Raw genomic sequence first — 17548 nt, 5'->3', positions numbered from 1 at the left:
CAAATTCAGTTTCTTATGAGGGCTCTTTTCCCGGCTTGCAAACAGCTGGCTTCTCACGGTGTCCTCATATGGCCTTTCCTTGGTTCTTGGGCGCAGGGAGAAAAAGGGGGGTGGAGGTGGGAAGGGAGAGGGAGACAGAAAGAGAGGGCGCTGGGTTATCTTTTCTTATAAGGACACTAATTCTATAGATTAGGGCCCCACCTTTATGACCTTATTTAACCTTAATTACTTACTTAAAGGCCCTGTCTCCAAATATAGCCACACTGCAGGTGTAGGTTTAGGCCTTCAACATATGAATTGGGGGTGGGGGCACAAAGACGGTCTGCAACAGCTCCCAAGGTGGAATACTTATAAGGTGCTGGCTGTTGGCAGGAGACCTCAGTCCTCCTCAGGTGGGCCTCTCTGTGAGCTGCCTTGTCATCTCCATGCCATAGTGCCTGGCGTCCCCAGGAGAGCACTGTCTGAGAGAGCAAGATCAAGGCTACCGTGTGTCTTATGATCTAGACTCAGAAGTCACACACCATCATTTTAATTACAAAGATCAGTTGTATTCAGTGTAGGAAGGAGCTATAATGCCAGGAGGCAGGCGTCGTTGGAGGCCACCTGAGGGACTACCTACCACATCTCCACATGAAAAGAGATTATGGTATTAGAGAAAGAACATGCACTTTCAAGAGCAGCATGTCTGGAGCTGCAGTCAAAGCCTATGTCTACCACATCAAAGCTATGCAAAAAGCAACCTCTCTGAGCCTCTTTCTTCATCAATAGAATAATAATACCTTCCTCAAAGGATGGATATGTTTAATAGTAGAACAGACTTGCCGTGTTGCAAATGTTCATCAAGTAAATATTCTTTCCATCCCTAACATTCTCCAGTCTCTCACCCCCTTGCTGTTCCCACCTTCACTGCTTGCCTAGGCTTCACATACTTTCCTTGTGCAATGACAACACAAGACAAGAACTCTTGGTGTGGCTCAGTGAGTTGGGCATAATCCTGCAAAGCAAAAGGTTGCTAGTTCGATCCCTGGTCAGGACATATGCCTGGGCTGCGGGTTCAGTCCCTGGTCAGGGCACATACAAGACGCAGCCAACCGATGTTTCTTACATCCATGTTCCTCTGTCTCTCTTTCCCTCTTCCTTCCCCTCTCTTTAAAAGTAAATAAATAAGTAATATTTTTTAAAACTATACCAGAATTCTAAAATGTCAGAGGTAGAGAAACATCTATGTCATCTAGTCTAATAGTCCTCAACTTTTTAACCACCAAGGCTCTTTCTATTTTTCTCCCAATGAGCCCATATTTTGAAATACTTTTGATCACCAAACAAACTACATATTTCATTTCCCATTATTTTTGTCAAAGGCATATGTAACTGCCTATTAGAACTTCTGATCAGTGACAGACCATCAAGGTTTCTGTACCAAGCTTCAGTGATAATTTCAGTGGAAGGCAGAGTAATTATTATTTTAAAGCCCCAGAAAGATGAAAGGGATTTACCCAACATCATTTAGGTTAGTTAATGATAGAACTAGGGCTCTAACCTGGACTTCTTGATCCCAAACCAATGATTATTCCCTAATTCTAAGTGGTCACCTTATTAATGTGACATGCTGTGTATATCTCATGATATCTGACATGAGAGATCTAAGGTCTTTTCCAGTCTAACACTGTGAAACTCCAGGGGGTAAAGCCATGTCAGGGCCCCCATTGCGTGAAGAGCACAAACGGGCAAGATCTCCAACCCACAAATGTGAGCCTGTAAGCACCACAGAAAGGCCATTAGCCATGTGACATCCACAGAGGCTATCTCACTCGACCTTCTGCCTGTGACTTCTAGAGCTGTTCAGTGCAGGCATTAGGCAGGGGAGCTAGTTTTGTGTCTTCAAGTTTGCTGGCCCGTATCCTATCAAAAGAGAAACTAGATTCTCATTGACAAATGGAAGTCATGGTCACGAAAGGGGTCAGGACATCAGTCTCAAGACTACCTCAGTGGAGGAGGGGTGAGAGGGTACAGCTCAGCATGTGCCTTGTCTTGCCATGGAGAGTAAAAGCTGAGAAGGAGGAAGGCTGTACAGTTACCCTGGGGTGGGCCATCAAGCCACCTTTTGGCAGAAGGTCAGTTAATGACATATGGATATGACAGCTGTCCAGTCCCAGTGCCTTCTCTGAAAGAGAACAGAATCGAAGAAGAGCCTAAGGATTTCCTCAGCCTAGAGCAGTGGTTCTCAGCCTTCCTAATGCCACCACCCTTTAATACAGTTCCTCATGTTGTGGGGACCCCCCAACCATAAAATTACTTTCGTTGCTACTTCATATCTGTAATTTTGCTACTGTTATGAATCGTAATGTAATATCTGATATGCAGGTTGTATTTTCATTGTTACAAATTGAACATAATTAAAGCACAGTGATTAATCACAAAAGCAACATGTAATTTTATATGTGTTTTCTAATGGTCTTAGGCAACCCCTGTGAAAGGGTCGTTTGACCCCCAAAGGGGTCGCGATCCACAGGTTGAGAACTGCTGGCCTAGAGGCTGAAAGAAGAATACCTATGAGCAAATTAAGTGGGCCAGTTGTTTAAAAACAAAAATACTTCATAAATGTTGGCAAGCTCTGTGTATGTGTTAGTGCTTGCACCCAATTTAGTTCACGGTAAAGTTCCTTTTGAATGTTCCAGCCTGCCTCTGCTTAACTAACGGGCCTAAGGAAAGAGGACTTTGCATTTCCCATCCTTGGGCCGAAATTCTAAGTGGGAGAGGTAACTCTGTGCGGACAGATGTGTTCATGGCCAAGGACTCAGGAGAGAAGCTGGCAGGAGGGCAAAGGAGGTTCCAAGAGAAAGAGCAGATGAAAGTTTCAGCCCTGGCTGGTGTGGCTCAGTGGATTGAGTGCCTGCCAGTGAACCAAAGGGTCGCCAGTTCGATTCCCAGTCAGAGCACATGTCTGGGTTGTGGGCCAGGACCCTGGTTGGGGGCACACGAGAGCAACCACACATTGATGTTTCTCTCCCTCTCTTTCTCCCTCCCTCCCCTTCTCTCTAAAAATAAGTAAATAAAATCTTTTAAAAAACAAAGTTTTATTCATGCCTTCTTTCACCCCTGGAGAGAAAATAGCTAAGGCTCTTATTTGCTCCAGCACTGGAGGCTGCTCTGTGCCTGGGGAGAGGAGAGGCCTGTGTTGCTGACATGGGCAAGCATGAATGTCAACACGTGCTGCAACAGTCCTCAGACTCGGCAGCTCCATCAGCGTCGGCCAGGGGGACACTTTAATGTCAATTACATTCAATGTCATTGTTTGGGACTTCCTTGGCCAGATGCATTTCATGACAAGAAATTTAGTTTTATAAAGAAAACCTTTAGAAAAAAAAAAAAGACGAAATGTCCTCAGTGAACTTCCTTTGAGGGCAATTGGTATCATCAGCACGGTGGCTGAAACACTCTTGAGACATGCTTCCCCTCCAGGCATTTCTTACACAAACAGCCTCTGTGTTCCAAGTCCCTTGCTGGGCCCTGATGAGTATGCAATGGAAAGCGTAGCCCAGCAATTTAGGAATTTACAATCCAGTTGGGACATACATGATATACCACATGAAAAGATACAGGGAGAAATATGAAGGCAAGGGGAAAATGGCAGGATGCTTGGCAAATACTTCCCTAATTTGAGCTTTAGGGAAAAATCAGACGGGGCTGTCCTGAAGCGGAGTAGCAGTCTGCTCGGGCCACCATAACAAAGGACCACACACTGGGTGACTTAAGCCACAGAAATGTGTTTTCTCACAATTCTGGGAGCTGTAAGTCCAAGATCACGTGTGGACAGGGTTGGTTTCTTCTGAGGCCTCTCTCCTTGGCTGAGGAGACCCTCTTCTCTCCCTTGTCTTCACGTGGTCTTCCCTCTGGGTGTGTCTGTCCAGATTTCCTCTTCTTACAGGGACATCAGTCACATGGGTTAGGGTTCCACCCTAAGGGCCCATTTTAACTTCATCACCTCTTTAAAGATCTATCTCCAACTCTAGTCACGTTCAGAGGTACTGCGGGGTAGGCCGTCAACATAGGGATTTTGAGGGGAGCCCATAACGGGGTATTTAGTTTAGAGGAGGAACAATCACATCCGTGTGAAAAGTTATATAAACCTATCAATGAGGCTGCTGTGCTGTGTGAACTACAGGCAGAGACTCAGGACATGAAGAAATCACCACGAGCCAGTGGGTTCTGAAGGCTTTCCTAGAGAGGTGGCCCATGAACTAGCTAGAAAGGAAAGTAGGATTTGCGTGAGGGTGGAGTGTGGGAGTGGGGAGAAGGAGTAGGCCTTCCAAGCGGAAGGAAGGGCATGGACAATGGTTCGGACGGGGCTCTACGCAGACACACCCAGAGGGTTTGCCCGGACCAGCCTTGTGAGGCCAGAGCACGTTCCGCGGGAGAAGAGACGAGAAGAAAGCTGGCGGACACTAGAGAGGAGAGGGCTGGGCTGCAGACGGACGCTCTCTCGCTGAGGGCTCTTCCACCGGGGAGTGAAGGAGCATCAAGAATAACGTTTGCATATAGACCCTTACAATTATTGGGAGTTTCCATAGTATTCTCTCATTTCCTTTGCACAGCAATGTAACGAAGGGAGCAGGGCATCCTATAACCATTCTGTGAATGGGAAGACTGAGGTGGAGAGAGTGTAAACTGGCTGCCCAGCAGGTGTGAGGGCTGCGGTCAGAAGTGAGGTACAGGCACGGTCACCTGACAGGCTGCGGAGGGTGCCCTGGAGAGCGGGTTTGGGGCAGGGAGCCGTTAGAAATTAGGCAGCAGTGAAGTGATGAAAGCCTGAGTGAGGGCGGTGGTTCTAGAACTAGAAAAATTTAAATACACTGTATTGGTTTTGATTAATAAGCATGCTAAAAATAAAGATGCTGTGAAATAAGCAAAAAGACCCCTGGGGAGGGTACCATGCTGGGTTGTCATCAGATGTCTGTATCCCAGCATGAATTAATGTGTAGACCCCTCCTGACTCTGGGAAGTCGGCAGAGGGAGAGCGATGCCACTACGTTCCCGTGTGTGTCTCGCAAGCCCTCAGGATGTTGCACTAGGTTTATGAATTAATGCATCTCTCGCTCCCCCTAGACCTTGAGCTCCTCCAGGAAAGTGACAGTACTTCACTCATTTGCCTACCCAATGCCTTGTAAAAATCCCTCAGCAATTGGAAGTCAGCAGTTGGAAGCGCAATGCTCACCTTTTGAATGAATGGATGAATGAGCCAGAGCGAGCTGGTGGGACGCTGCCCTGGGGAGGGAAAGGGTGGAATAAGCCGATGTCAAGGAGCTTGAGGACAAGTAGGAGCAATGTCACAGGTGTCCCCAAGACAGTTTAATATGCTAATAGGTGAACCCAACCTAACAGAGCTCTCTGTAAGACCGAAAATCTTAGTCAGTGGTTCTGACCTCCAGGTCCCTGCAGGCATTTTTCACATGTGGACTTTATTCTACAGACTGTGAGGGAATTGGCCCCGACGCCGTGCCTAGGATAGGTTTCCCGGCAGAAAGCAGTTTTTCTGTCAGTGGCCTCACCCCATTACTGCTCCAGGGTCCTTTCCCATGCACTCTTGGGTGGCCTTCTGTCCCTTTGTGCTACTCTCCCCATGCTGTGTCTCTGCTTGGCACATATGGCGGGGCTCCCAGAATGCTTGTTGAGTGAACAAGGCTGGATGTAGAAGGTGGCAAGATAAGATGGAAGGATGGTGTGTGTGCCTTGTTCTCCTCTCACGGTGGCCATCAAGAGCCCGGTGGGCTGGAATAACTTGACCCGTGTTCTTTTATTGCCCTGGGATCTAACTGTAACCAGGAGCTCCTAAATCAGTGTATTTCAGAAAGTAGGTTCTGTGAAACTACAAAGACAGGTAACAGACAGTCCCTGCCTCCACAGGAAGAGCAAAGTCTTCCTGATTGGTGTTGAATTTATCCTCTCCCCTTTCTACACGAAGCCAATCCCATCCTCAGGCATGTAGCAAACGTGCTGAGGTGCTTGGTGGCCCCTTCAGAGCCACAGCCTCTGGTGGTCGTTTAGACATATGCTTCCTGAAAATTCAGGGCCCCTGACATGTGACCCACCCCTCCCCACATCCTAGACCACCTCCCCTTGCGTGAGCACATGCTTTGATTGTTCGGGAAATAAAATAGAACCGTGGCCTTCAGCAGCAATGCATGAATGTTACGTGAGGAGGCAGCCATGACAGGGCTTCCTCTGCCCTCTAACAGAGGATGGTGTTTCAAGGTAAAGCAAAGACATCAGGCTGATGCCCTAGAACTCAGCCTCTAGTTATTATGGGGAACACTACAGGGGCAGTAGGCGGTCAGAGGACAAGTCTTGATAATTTATTTTATTTTTTTATCCCCACCTGAGGACAAGCTTATTGATGTTAGGGAGAGGGAAAGGGATGGACAAAGAGAGGGAGAGAAACATCGATGTGAACGTGCCCCAACTGGGGACCGAACCCATGACCTCTTGGTTTATGGGAAGACCTCCAACCAACTGAGCACATTGGCCAGGGTGAGGTCTTGATAATTTTTAAAAATTTTAGTATTGACCAGAGCCTGGGTCATGCACCCAATTGGCCCTCTTCCCATTGTAAATGTCAGGGAGACCCAGATGGGACTTTTATGGGATGAGGGCAGAAGTTTAGGCAGTCTGACATCCGTCTTGGCGCTCTCCAGTGCAGGATCTTTTCATCTCTTAGAAGGCCTGAAGTCTGGGGCTGAAAATCTCCACTGCCCAAGGAAACAGCCTAGACATCATGCTAAGTTAAGCCAGGAGACAATCTGTGGCTGTCACATGACTGATAGAAAGTTTGAACAGGAACCACAGTTCACGAACTTGCAGATGTGGGATGTTCCTGTGATGAGGCCAATTTTCTCCCTATTCTCTTGCCATGAGCAGGCACATCCAGGCTAAGACTTAAGCTGCCAGAACTTCAGGCCACTGACACTCTTACGCTTCCCATTCAGCTTCCATCCCAGCACCCTCGTGCAGAGGTCATGCAGGTCGGCAGTAGCATGGTGTAGCGGAGACAGCAGAAGCCTCGAGGTCAGACAGAGCTGGGTCAGATGCCAGCTCTGAAAGGCACTTGAAAGCCCTGCAGCCCCAGACATAACCGCTACAGTTGTGTTGTGTAGCGCTTAAAACCTGCCAGGCACCATCCTGTGTGTCCTTTCGATATGAACTTACTTAATTCTCACCACTAACTCGTGAGGTTGCGGACCGTTGTTATCCCCGTTTTGTCGGTGAGGAAAGGGAGGTCTGGGAAGATGGAGTAACTTGCCTCTGGCAAAGCTGCAGAGCCACGGTTTGAACTTGTACAGCCTGGCTGGAGACTTGATACACTGAGCCCCTCAGGGCTGTCTCCCTGCAAGGCAAGTTGCTTGGCCTCCATTCATTCCTTTGAAACCCGTTTCCTGAACACCTTGTTTGTGGCAGCTCCGCACCAGTCCTGATGAGGCATAAAGGACAGCGAGGGGCGCCCTGGCTGATGGCCCCATGGCGGAGGCCTCCTGATATGCCTGGTGGGGGGTGTGCAGACAGCGAGCACAAGGAGGGACAATCAAGAGAGGTGTGCTGGAGGATGTGACCCCTCAGTCTAATGTGGTTGGTGGAAGGCCAAAAGGGTAGGGAAGGGAGCATGAGGCGGCGGAAGTCATGAGTGCAAAGACAGAGTGCGCAGTTCGTGTGCAGAACAGGAAGCAAACCCGTGTGGCTAGAACACAGCACGGGAGTGGGACAGTCAGTCATAAGGGATGCAGTGGGTGAGCCAAGCCAAGCTGGTCTCCAGGGTCCTTTTACCACACTGAGTTGAAGTTGAACGGGAAAAAATAGCGTTTTAGAAAGCAGGCGATGAGACAGAGGAACGTGGACAACTGAAAGCAAGGAGTCCATTTTGGAGGCAACTCAGCAGAGACCCTGTGGGTCTGCATCCCAGCGAAGCAGCAAGGATGGAGAAGGGTCAAAGTCAAAGGCCTCCAGGAAGCAGAATCTATGGGACCCAGCGGAACTGGGGCAGAGCGAATGTAAAGCAAAGGAGGAGGGGGAGCAGGCGTGACCCCCTGGTTCTGGGTCAGCAGGTAGGAGCTGGCGCCATCCAACCAGATGAGGAGTACCGGGGCTAAAGTGCTGAGTTCGGGACCTCCTGAGTTCAGGTGCCTGTGAGACATCCAAGGAGAGCTACTTCGGCTGAGCCTGCGGCTCTTAGAGGGAGAGGTCTGGGCGGCAAACCAGGTTTGGAAGTTGAGTTGTCAGCATTTAGGGGCACGGAAGTTCTGGGGCTGACAAGAAGACCAGGGGCTATGCAGAGGGAAGGAAAAAAGATGGAGTGTCGGGCAGCGCCAATGTTCTGACGCACACAGGGCACACCCATGAGAGAGGAGAGCCCATGAGAGACCAGGAGGAGCAAACCCTCAAGAAGAGGGTGTTCCACGCGCTAAGGGCCAAGGGCCGGGCCTGCTTCCACTTGTCTGCACATCTAACTCCCACCAGTACTGTGATGTGAGAACAGAGTTGTGCCTGATTCATCTCTGTTTTCCCAAAACAGCAGGCTTTTAATACAAGAAGAATACAGAAATAATTAAAAAACTAACATTTATGGAGTGTATACATGTGCCGAGCACAAAAGCCTTTCTGTGAAAAATTTAATTCTCACAACCACGCTATTAGGTACATGCTCTTCTTTTTATGGAATATTATTCAGCCTTTAGAAGGAAGGACAGTCTGCAGTCTGAGACACGGATGAACCAAGAGGACGTTGTGCCAAGTGAAGCAAGCCAATCACAGGACAAGTACTACATGATTCCACTCATGTGAAGTCTCTAAAATTGTCAAATTCATAGAATCAAAGAGTGCAATGGTGGTGGCCAGAGACCGGCGGAGGTGGGGACGGGAGTTGCCAATCACAGGCATGACTTCAAGTAAGCAGGAAAGTGCATTTAGAGCTCTGCCCTATAGGTAATGACGCTGGATTGTATGTGCACTTGAGAAATTTGTTTAGGGGGTAGATCTCGTGTTCACTGTCCTCCTACCTGCATTTATGGATGAGAGTGAGGCACGGAGAAGCCATATAACATGTTTAAACTCACACTGCTGCTAAGAAGTAGGGCTTCCTTTCAGGCTCAGGCTGACTCCAGCACCCTCCCTGTAGCCCCTCAAACACATGAAAGCTAACAGTTGAAGTGATTACTCCTCCCAGAGAGGCCTGGATTTTAACAGGAAGAAGCATCCTTAAGCCTTTATGAATGCCTGTCTGATGGCGTGCCTGGAAGTCCCTCAGGTGGGTGGCCTTGTCACTGAAACCCTAACCCGCGTTGATGACACAGCTGGGCGCTTCCAAGTGTTCTGGTGTCAGAGTCTTCTTCCCCTGGGGAAAGGCTATAGGTGTGAGCTGAAGCGCAAGGGGAGACAGGACAGTGACGGGTAACCCCGTAGGTGCTGTTTCCAGGGGCACTCACCAAGCCCACCAAGGCTAGGAAGCGCCACGTGGCTCCTCCGCATGTCGCGGCGAAGAGCCCAGTTCTCCCAGCACAGTGACACCACAGCTGAGCGTGCTGGCCCCGGCAAGGGCTATGCCCGTGAGAGGGGTGTCCTCTCAGTCATTTCAGGGCCCCAGGGCCCAGACTGGGTAGGGCCCTTGCCGGAACAGCAGCTCTCAACCGGCCATCACAGTTAGTTGTCAGGGGAACAGATCAGAGCATAAAGATGGCCTGTCAGTGTTCCTCTAGAGCAGTGCTGTCTGATGGACAACACAGAAATGGAATGCAACGCCACATGTAAGTGTTTCCTAGAATTTATTTACTTACTTATTTTTTAGAGAGTGGGGAATGGAGGGAGAAAAGAGAGAAATGTCAATGCGCAGAAGAACATCAATTGGTTGCCTCTCAGTTGACCTGGCCTGCAGCCCAGGCCTGTGCCCTGACTGGGAACGGAACTGATGGCCTCACAGTTCACAGGTTGGTGCTCAATGCACTGACCCACACCAGCCAGGACCAGGTCACATGGAATTTAAAATTGTCTAGTAGATGTGTTTAAAAAAGCAAGAGAAATGGATGAAATTAATTTTAATAATACATTTTATTTATTCCTAAATATTGAGAATATTATTTCAGTTTGTGGTCAATGCAAAAAATTAACAACGTATTTTATTCTCTTTTTATCGCACCAAGTCTTCAAAATCCAATGTGTATTTTATACTTAAGGTGCATCTTAACTCCAAGTAGCCACTTGTCAACTACGCAAGTGCCACATGTGGCTTAGTGGCTAGCACAGCTCTAGAGCCTATGAAGTCTGAGAGTGGGACAGCAGCCACTGTCGAGGGCCATCGCACAGCCAGGCAGTGGAAGAGAGACAGACCACACAGTCACAGAGAAAGGGGTCCACCGTTGGTAACCTGAGTTCATGTGCAACCAGCCCATAAGTCTGCAAGGGGGAGGTCTTCCCTGTTCTTAAAAAATGATTCAGTCTATTGCTTTACGTTGTATGTCTCTTCATATTCTTTTCTATCATGATGCTCACCGTGATGCCCATTTTATCCTCATTTTACCAAGAACATCATCATCCAGTTACTGAGAATACTGTGTTCCTGACACTGTGCTAGACGTTGGACCCAATAATGCCTCTGCATGTACAGCGCACTGTAGATCACAAAGCCCTTCACACACAGACTGAATGGTGTGTGTATTATCTGCTGCTATGTGACATATTACCACAAACCTAGCAGCTGAAAATGACAGACATTTATTATTTCATGATATCTGTGGATTAGGAGTCCAGACATGGCTTAGCTGCATCCTCTGCTCAGAGTCTCCCAAGGCTGCAAAGCATTGGCCAGTGCTGGTTTTATATCTGGATGCTCGCCTGGGGAAGAATGTGCCTCCCCATTCACGTGGCTGTTGGCACCATTCTGTTCCTTGTGGTTGTAGGACTGAGTTTCTGTTTTTCACTGGTTGTCGATCAGAGATGACCCCCCAGTTCCCTGTCATGTGGCACTCCCCACTGCCAGTTCACCATGTGACAGCTTGCTTCTTCCAGGCCAGTAGGAGTGCTTTTAGCTTCAGTCTGCTGGACAGAGCACTATGTAATTTACTGTAACTATGGGAGTAACAGCCCACCACTTTGGCCATATTCTATTGGTTAGAAGCAAGTCACAGGTCCCACCTACACTCAAGTGCCAGGTGTATAATTCACAAAAACATGAATAGCAGGAAGTAGGGATCATGGGGGCCACCTAAGGGCCTGCCCCCTCAGTGGTATTACCCTCTACAACATAGGCAGGCAGTGAGGGTCAGGAGGAATGATTGACAATAGTCACTTAGTATATAGGAGACTAAGGTCCATGTGTTCTGATTCCATGGCTTGTGTTCCTTCCACCATAGGGACAGTGACACATGGATCCTGCCCTTAGGCAGCTTGCTAAAAAATTTAGGATGGGGAGCTAGAAATAAGGCCACCCAGTGTTAGACCGTGCACCGCCCCACTGCCGCCCCCCCCCCCCACCGGCCCCAGCCACAGGTGAGGGGCTTCGCCCAGGGGGTAGGTTGTCAGGATACTCCACTGGGTTTTTGTTGTGTCCCTCCCCAGACCAGAGATACCAGTGATGAGATGTGAGGCTTCGGCTTGGAGATAAGAAGTTGTGGGCTTGTGCCCAGGAGTAAACTGCCTATTTTAGGAAATGCTATCCAGCCAAGAACCTCACCCACAACTTTTTCTAGGTGGTTTTACACCAGGAATCCCTAACGCCCAGTTTTCTTCTTCTCCCGTTAGGACTTTGACTATGGGACTCTGAAGCCACTTACTCTGCCAGGTGCCTTGGAAACTTGCCTAAAGAATCGCTCTCTAATCTTAGGTCACATTTCAACAACTTTTAAGATCATTACAGTATCCCTAAGGGGAGAGCCCAGATAGTCAGATCTCTCATTGCCTCTCCTATCCTATCTGTGACACTCAGGATCAAGATCAAACCTGAAGAACTTTGATTAGATCAAATGAATTCTCTCTGGCTCTACCAGGGACAGTTGCCCGTCTGCTGGGCCGCAAAGGAGAGGAGGGAATTTGCATGAATAAGTACGAGTGAAGTCTTTGTGTACACTCATGCAAAATCATAGGAGTCATAAAACACAGTCCCTGTCTTCAAAATGTATTCACTCTGTTTTTGGGGATGAAGTATGTACATTGTAAATGATGAATACAAGACGGCATAAACCATCTCATAAAAATTATTAAAATGAATTCAGTAATAAGTTTGTCCGGTTAAGTTATAAGTTATAATACAGAGTAGATGCCTTAGCATTGCGCAGACAGAAGAGCCCACTGCGAACCAGAGTGGAGCAAGTTGGCCAGGCTTACTAAGAGACCGAGGTTTGGAGCAGCGGTTCTCAGGGGGAACGATTGTGTTTGCTAGGAAACATTTGGTGATGCCTGAAAACAGTGTTGATTGTCACAGCCCCATGGGGGAGCTGGGGTTATGGAGTGGGTGCAGCTCGCATTTAGTGGGTGGAGGCCAGGGGTGCTGCTGTACATGCCACAAAGCACAGGACAGCCCCACCAACAAAGAATTATCTGGCCCCAAATGTCAACAGTTCTGAAGGCAAAAATCTCTGGTCTAGTGGTAGCAGAGAAGAAGCCTTCTAGCAAGGTAGGTGGGTGGGGGGTTGGGGACAGGGAAGGATCCAGAAGGGAGGCAGAGGGAGGAACAAGAGAGACACCAGGTCACCAGCCCACGCACTGACCTAGAGGGTTCATGCCACCAACTAATGACAACCCATCTTCTGACATATGCATGGCCGACAGTAACAAATGCAGAAATTCCAAAGTTAGAATCTTAGCACGCTCCCACTGAAAGGACGCTTCGTGATCTAGCCTAAGCCCTCTGTGCTGCAGAGGTGCCTGCTGAGCCCCGAAGAGACGCACTTGTGTCCCGAGGCCACAGCAGCCGCTGCAGAGCAGAAGTGCTCTAGAACTGAGGCCCCTAACTCAGGACAGCCCTCTCCCTTCTGTTTTGCTTTTTATGTCAAAAAGTGCAATAACTGTTTTTGAACATTTTGCATCCTACTGAGTTGAAAACAATTCTTTAGCTCAGAGGTTTGCCAAGGCTTTCTGTCAAAGGACAGAGAGTAAATATTTTAGATTTTGTAAGTCATGTGATTTCTGTCCCAAATACAGGGTGAGGCAAAAGTAGGTTTACAGATGTTTGTATAGACAATACTTAATAAATAATAACACAAGGATATAAACTTTTTTTTTGCGTACTCACAGCTGTAAACCTGCTTTGGCCCACCTTGTGCTGTGCTCTGTGGTGTATCTGTCACAGCCGTAGACAATCCAGAAACGAATGAGTGTTGCCGTGTTCCAATAAAATTCATGGACACTAAATTTCATATAATTTTCATGTGTCACAGAACATTCTTCCTTTATGTCGCTCAACCTTTTTTAGCTCCAGACCATACGAAAGAGTGGGGAGAGGGGACCAGAAGGGGAATGTTGCTGGATTTGGCCCACAGGCCAAAACTGTCCATCACCCCATCACCCGCTGTAACTAACCTGTCTTTTTCACCCTGGAGATAGATCTCTGCATCCTAGCATGGGAAAACTTTCAAAACCTGCTGAAAATCAGTTACAAACATCACATACAATAAAATCTTGTTTTTGTTCAAGGTAAAACACAATCTTCTATTTTTCTACATGTAACAAAATGGAGGAAAATCTAGAATAATATTCATAAATGTAGTAGCAGAAATTTGCAGAGGAGGAGGACTGAGGAGAATGGGCCATGGAGGGCCTTAAAGTGTCCCTACTTTTTTATATTGAGACTATATGTATCAATATATTAATCTTGCAACTTCGTAAAGCTTTAGATTAGAAAAGAGTTCATGTGTATCTTCTGTGAGTTTGGTAATTATCCCTCACTAGCCCCTCCCCCCACTTCAACACCCCCCCTCCCCGCTCTTGCTCGCTCTCCTCCCCGGGAAGCCTGGGACTCTCCCACAGTTAGAAAACTCCCGCGGTGGGCTCTGGGGGCAGAGGCGCCGGGCCCTGAGGGTTTCTAGTTATTTTCCGTTAGTGGGGGCCGGGCATGGGATGCCCTTGCATTAAAAATAACAGCCAACTGCTGCTGGTTCTGCTGCGGAAGCGGTGGTCTGGCGCCCTCAGAGGACCCAACTCTGGCAGGAGAGGGAGACGACAGAGACGTGCGCCCAGACCGGTGTCTGGGGACTCGGTCGCGGCTCCGGCAACCCCCGCGCATGTGGTTTCAATCAGCAGCCCGGCGCCTTCCGCCGCGCGCAGAAGCCCAGCAGCTCAGGGCCCAGCTGAATTCTTTGTTCGCGGGGCGCCGGGCCAGCGAGGGGGCCGCCCTCGGAGCCGGAAGGCGGTCCCCGTTAGATCAGATGCCGGAGGTCGCCGGGCAGCCCCAGGCGACAGGCTGCAGGCGCGCGCGCGGGCCCCTGGGGAGGACTCCGCGGAGACGTCCGGGCCCGCGGCGGCCGGAGCGAACAGGGCACACGGCCGCGGCGCAGCCGCTGGAACCGCTCCTCCTCGGGACGCGGCCGGGCCCTGGGGACCCTGAGCCCCCCCCCCCCCCCCCCAGCCTTTCCTCCGACTGCGCGCCTCTCTCCCGTCCTCCTCCCGAGCGTGTCCTCTGAATCGGACACTCCTTCCTGAACGTAAAAAACGGTCTGCGAGGAAAATTCAGCATGTCCCCGCGGGAGGTTATTTTGGGGTTCTAGAGAAGAGTTGCCTGAAAAGGCCTGGGCGCAGGGAGGTGGGCGTGGGAGTTACCTTACCGTTTGGGAGGAGGACAAACCTGCCCGTCTGTGCGGGCAGCCTGTAGGAAAGACTCCATTTATTAAAGTTATGCTTCGGGCCTACCTGTCAGAAGGTATTGCTTACAAGTAATAACCGAGGTTCCAGCCACGAAATGTTACACAGAAAATAAAAACCTATCGGCAACCACCTCACTTCAAACAACCCAATACCCAGCCCGCACTCTGGGAAAAATCTATGACAGACAGACACCTCACTCAGGACGTTTTTCGCTGTTCTTTCTTGGGACGTTAACCATCAGTGTTAGCCTTAACCGAACAGCATGTAGTTTCTACACGCTGTGGAACTGCCATTTTCACAGAAATTCTTGACATTTATTTAAAGTATATTTTATTATGTTGTTACAGTTTTCCCAATTTATTTTCCCTTTGCTCCCCTCTGCCCAGTACTCCCTTCCCTCCAGCAATCCCACCCCCCTTAGTTCATGCCCATGGGTCGTGCATATAAGTTCTTTGGCTTCACCCTTCCCTATATTATTCTTAACTTCCCCCTGTCTATTTTGTACCAACTGATTATGCTTCTTAGTCCCTGCACCATTTCCCCATTTCTCCCCCAGCTGATAACCCTCCAAATGATCCCCATACCTATGATTCTGTTCCTATTCTGGTTTGCTTAGTTGGATTTTGTATTTATTTTTTAGATTCAGTTGTTGATAGTTGTGAGTTTGTTGTCATTTTAGTATTCATAGTTTTGATTTTCTTTTTCTTAAGTAAGTCCCTTTGACATTTCATATAATAAGGGCTTGGTGATGATGTAGCCCTTTAGCTTTACCTTGTCTGGGAAGCACTTTATCTGCCCTTCCATTCTAAATGATAGCTTTGCTGGATAGAGTAATCTTGGTTGTAAGTCCTTGTTTTTCATCACTTTGAATACATCCTATCAGTCCCTTCTTGTCTGCAGAGTTTCTTTTGAGAAATCAGCTGATAGTCTTATAGGCACCCTGTTGCAGGTAACTCTGTTTTTCTCTTGCTGCTTTTAAGATTCTCTCTTTATCTTTAACCTTTGGGATTTTAATTGTGATGTGTCTTGGTGTGGTCCTCTTTGGGTCTAGTTTGTTTGGGATTCTCTGTGCTTCTTGGACTTGTATATCTACTTCCTTCACCAAAATTGGGAAATTTTTCTTCATTTTTTCGCATAACCTTTCAATTTCTTGCTCTTCCTCTGATTTGGATGTTGGCACGTTTAAAGTTGTCCCAGAGGTTCCTAAGCCTCTTCTCATTTTTTTTTTTTCAATTCTTGTTTCCTCATTGTGTAGTGGTTGACTGTTTTTTTCTTCCTTATGTTTTAAATCATTGATGTGAACCCCAGTTTCCTTTTGTGTGGATTTTCCTTCATTTCATTTAGCACAGCCCTCACTTCTTCCTTTCTGCATTTGTCATACTACATCTTGTTAGGTTAGCTATCTCCTCATCACATAGTTTTCCCACTGGAACCTTGATCCGTTCCATTTTAGGCCATAATTCTGTCTCCTCATCTTGACAGGCTCCTGTGTTTGTTTGCCTCTGTGTCTTAGGTAGCTGTTGCACCAGTTATAGTATGTGGGGTGGAGACTTAGGAATTCATCAGTATGGGGCAGCTTGTTTGACCAGGTTATGGTGCTGTATGTGGGGGAGGGGTCTGAGAGGGAACAATGTCTCTTGCTTAGCACTTGCTTCTTTTCCAGACACTTCTCCCACTTCCTGTATGGGACTAGCACCTCTGTAGCTGTTGCCCTGGCTGTTGTTCCCATAGTGGGTGGGTCTGTAGATGTTCTAGGACCATGGGGGCCCTTTGAACAAGCAGACTCTGCTGAGAGACCAGCTGGAACCATGAGCTAGGTGGTCTGGTCTGGTGCTGGGAATGCTCCCCAGGTGTTCCTCCTGACTTTTAAAAATGTGTGACTGCACTTTCCGCCAGCCTGCTGTTGCCACCGCTGCCACTGCCACCACACCGCGTCCTCTCCGCCCCTGGATGAGTATTTCTCCCTTATATCTTTGTTGGACTTCCATGCAGCTCGATTTTCTGGAACTTCTGGTTGTCTCTAGTTTTGAGGTAGCTGTATTCCTTCTTAGTTGTGGAGAGAGATGCAGTGTGTCTGTCTAGGCCTCCATCTTGGCCAGAAGTCCAATACTTTTGAGAGTATCAACAAAGTTGTGTGACAGCTTCTTTGGATATTTTCTTTCAAGATGAGTAAGGAAAAAGGAAAAATCTCACAGGATGAAAAACAGTTAACTTGTTTATTACCACTCTTGGCTTATTGTAGCTGGCTTCTAGGAAAACAAACCTTCCCTTTGCTGTCCGCTTGTCACATCGCTAACTGAGTCCTCATGCTACAGTGTGAGCCTGAGTGTGCAACACCCATGTTTAAAAGTGACTTTGGCCCTGACCAGTGTGTCTCAGTTGGTTGGGTGTTGACCCACAAAACGAAGGGTCGCTGGTTTGATTCCTGGTCAGGGCATGCGCAGGGGCGCCACTGACCAATGTTTCTCTCTTCACATGATGTTTCTCTCCTTCTCTTTTCTCCCTCCTTTCCGCTCTAAGAATAAATAAATTTTTTTTCTTTTTAAAGTGCTTTTGGCTCCCTATTGCCTCTGCATCAACGACAAACTCTAATTTCCTTAGTAGTATGTCATTCACACTTTTCCTGTCTGGCCCTATCCAACTTTCCAGCATATTTCCAGCCATTAGGTTTGGACGGTCCATTTGTCACCGAACGCAGGTCCAGCTGCCTGCC

The 17548-nt window shown here is 48.2% G+C and overlaps 1 protein-coding gene across 1 annotated transcript in view; it reads left to right on the top strand.

Moving 5' to 3' along the window:
* Window positions 1-17548, top strand: part of CLMP (CXADR like cell adhesion molecule) — a 108152-nt gene that overhangs the window by 36065 nt on the left and 54539 nt on the right. The gene's annotated exons all lie outside the window — the stretch shown is intronic.

This window comes from Furipterus horrens, unplaced genomic scaffold (genome assembly GCF_987537825.1).
Source record: "Furipterus horrens unplaced genomic scaffold, mFurHor1.1.pri manual_scaffold_11, whole genome shotgun sequence".
NCBI lineage: Eukaryota > Metazoa > Chordata > Mammalia > Chiroptera > Furipteridae > Furipterus > Furipterus horrens.
Note: the sequence above shows the minus strand (reverse complement) of the source record. Positions and strands in the feature narration are given on the sequence as shown.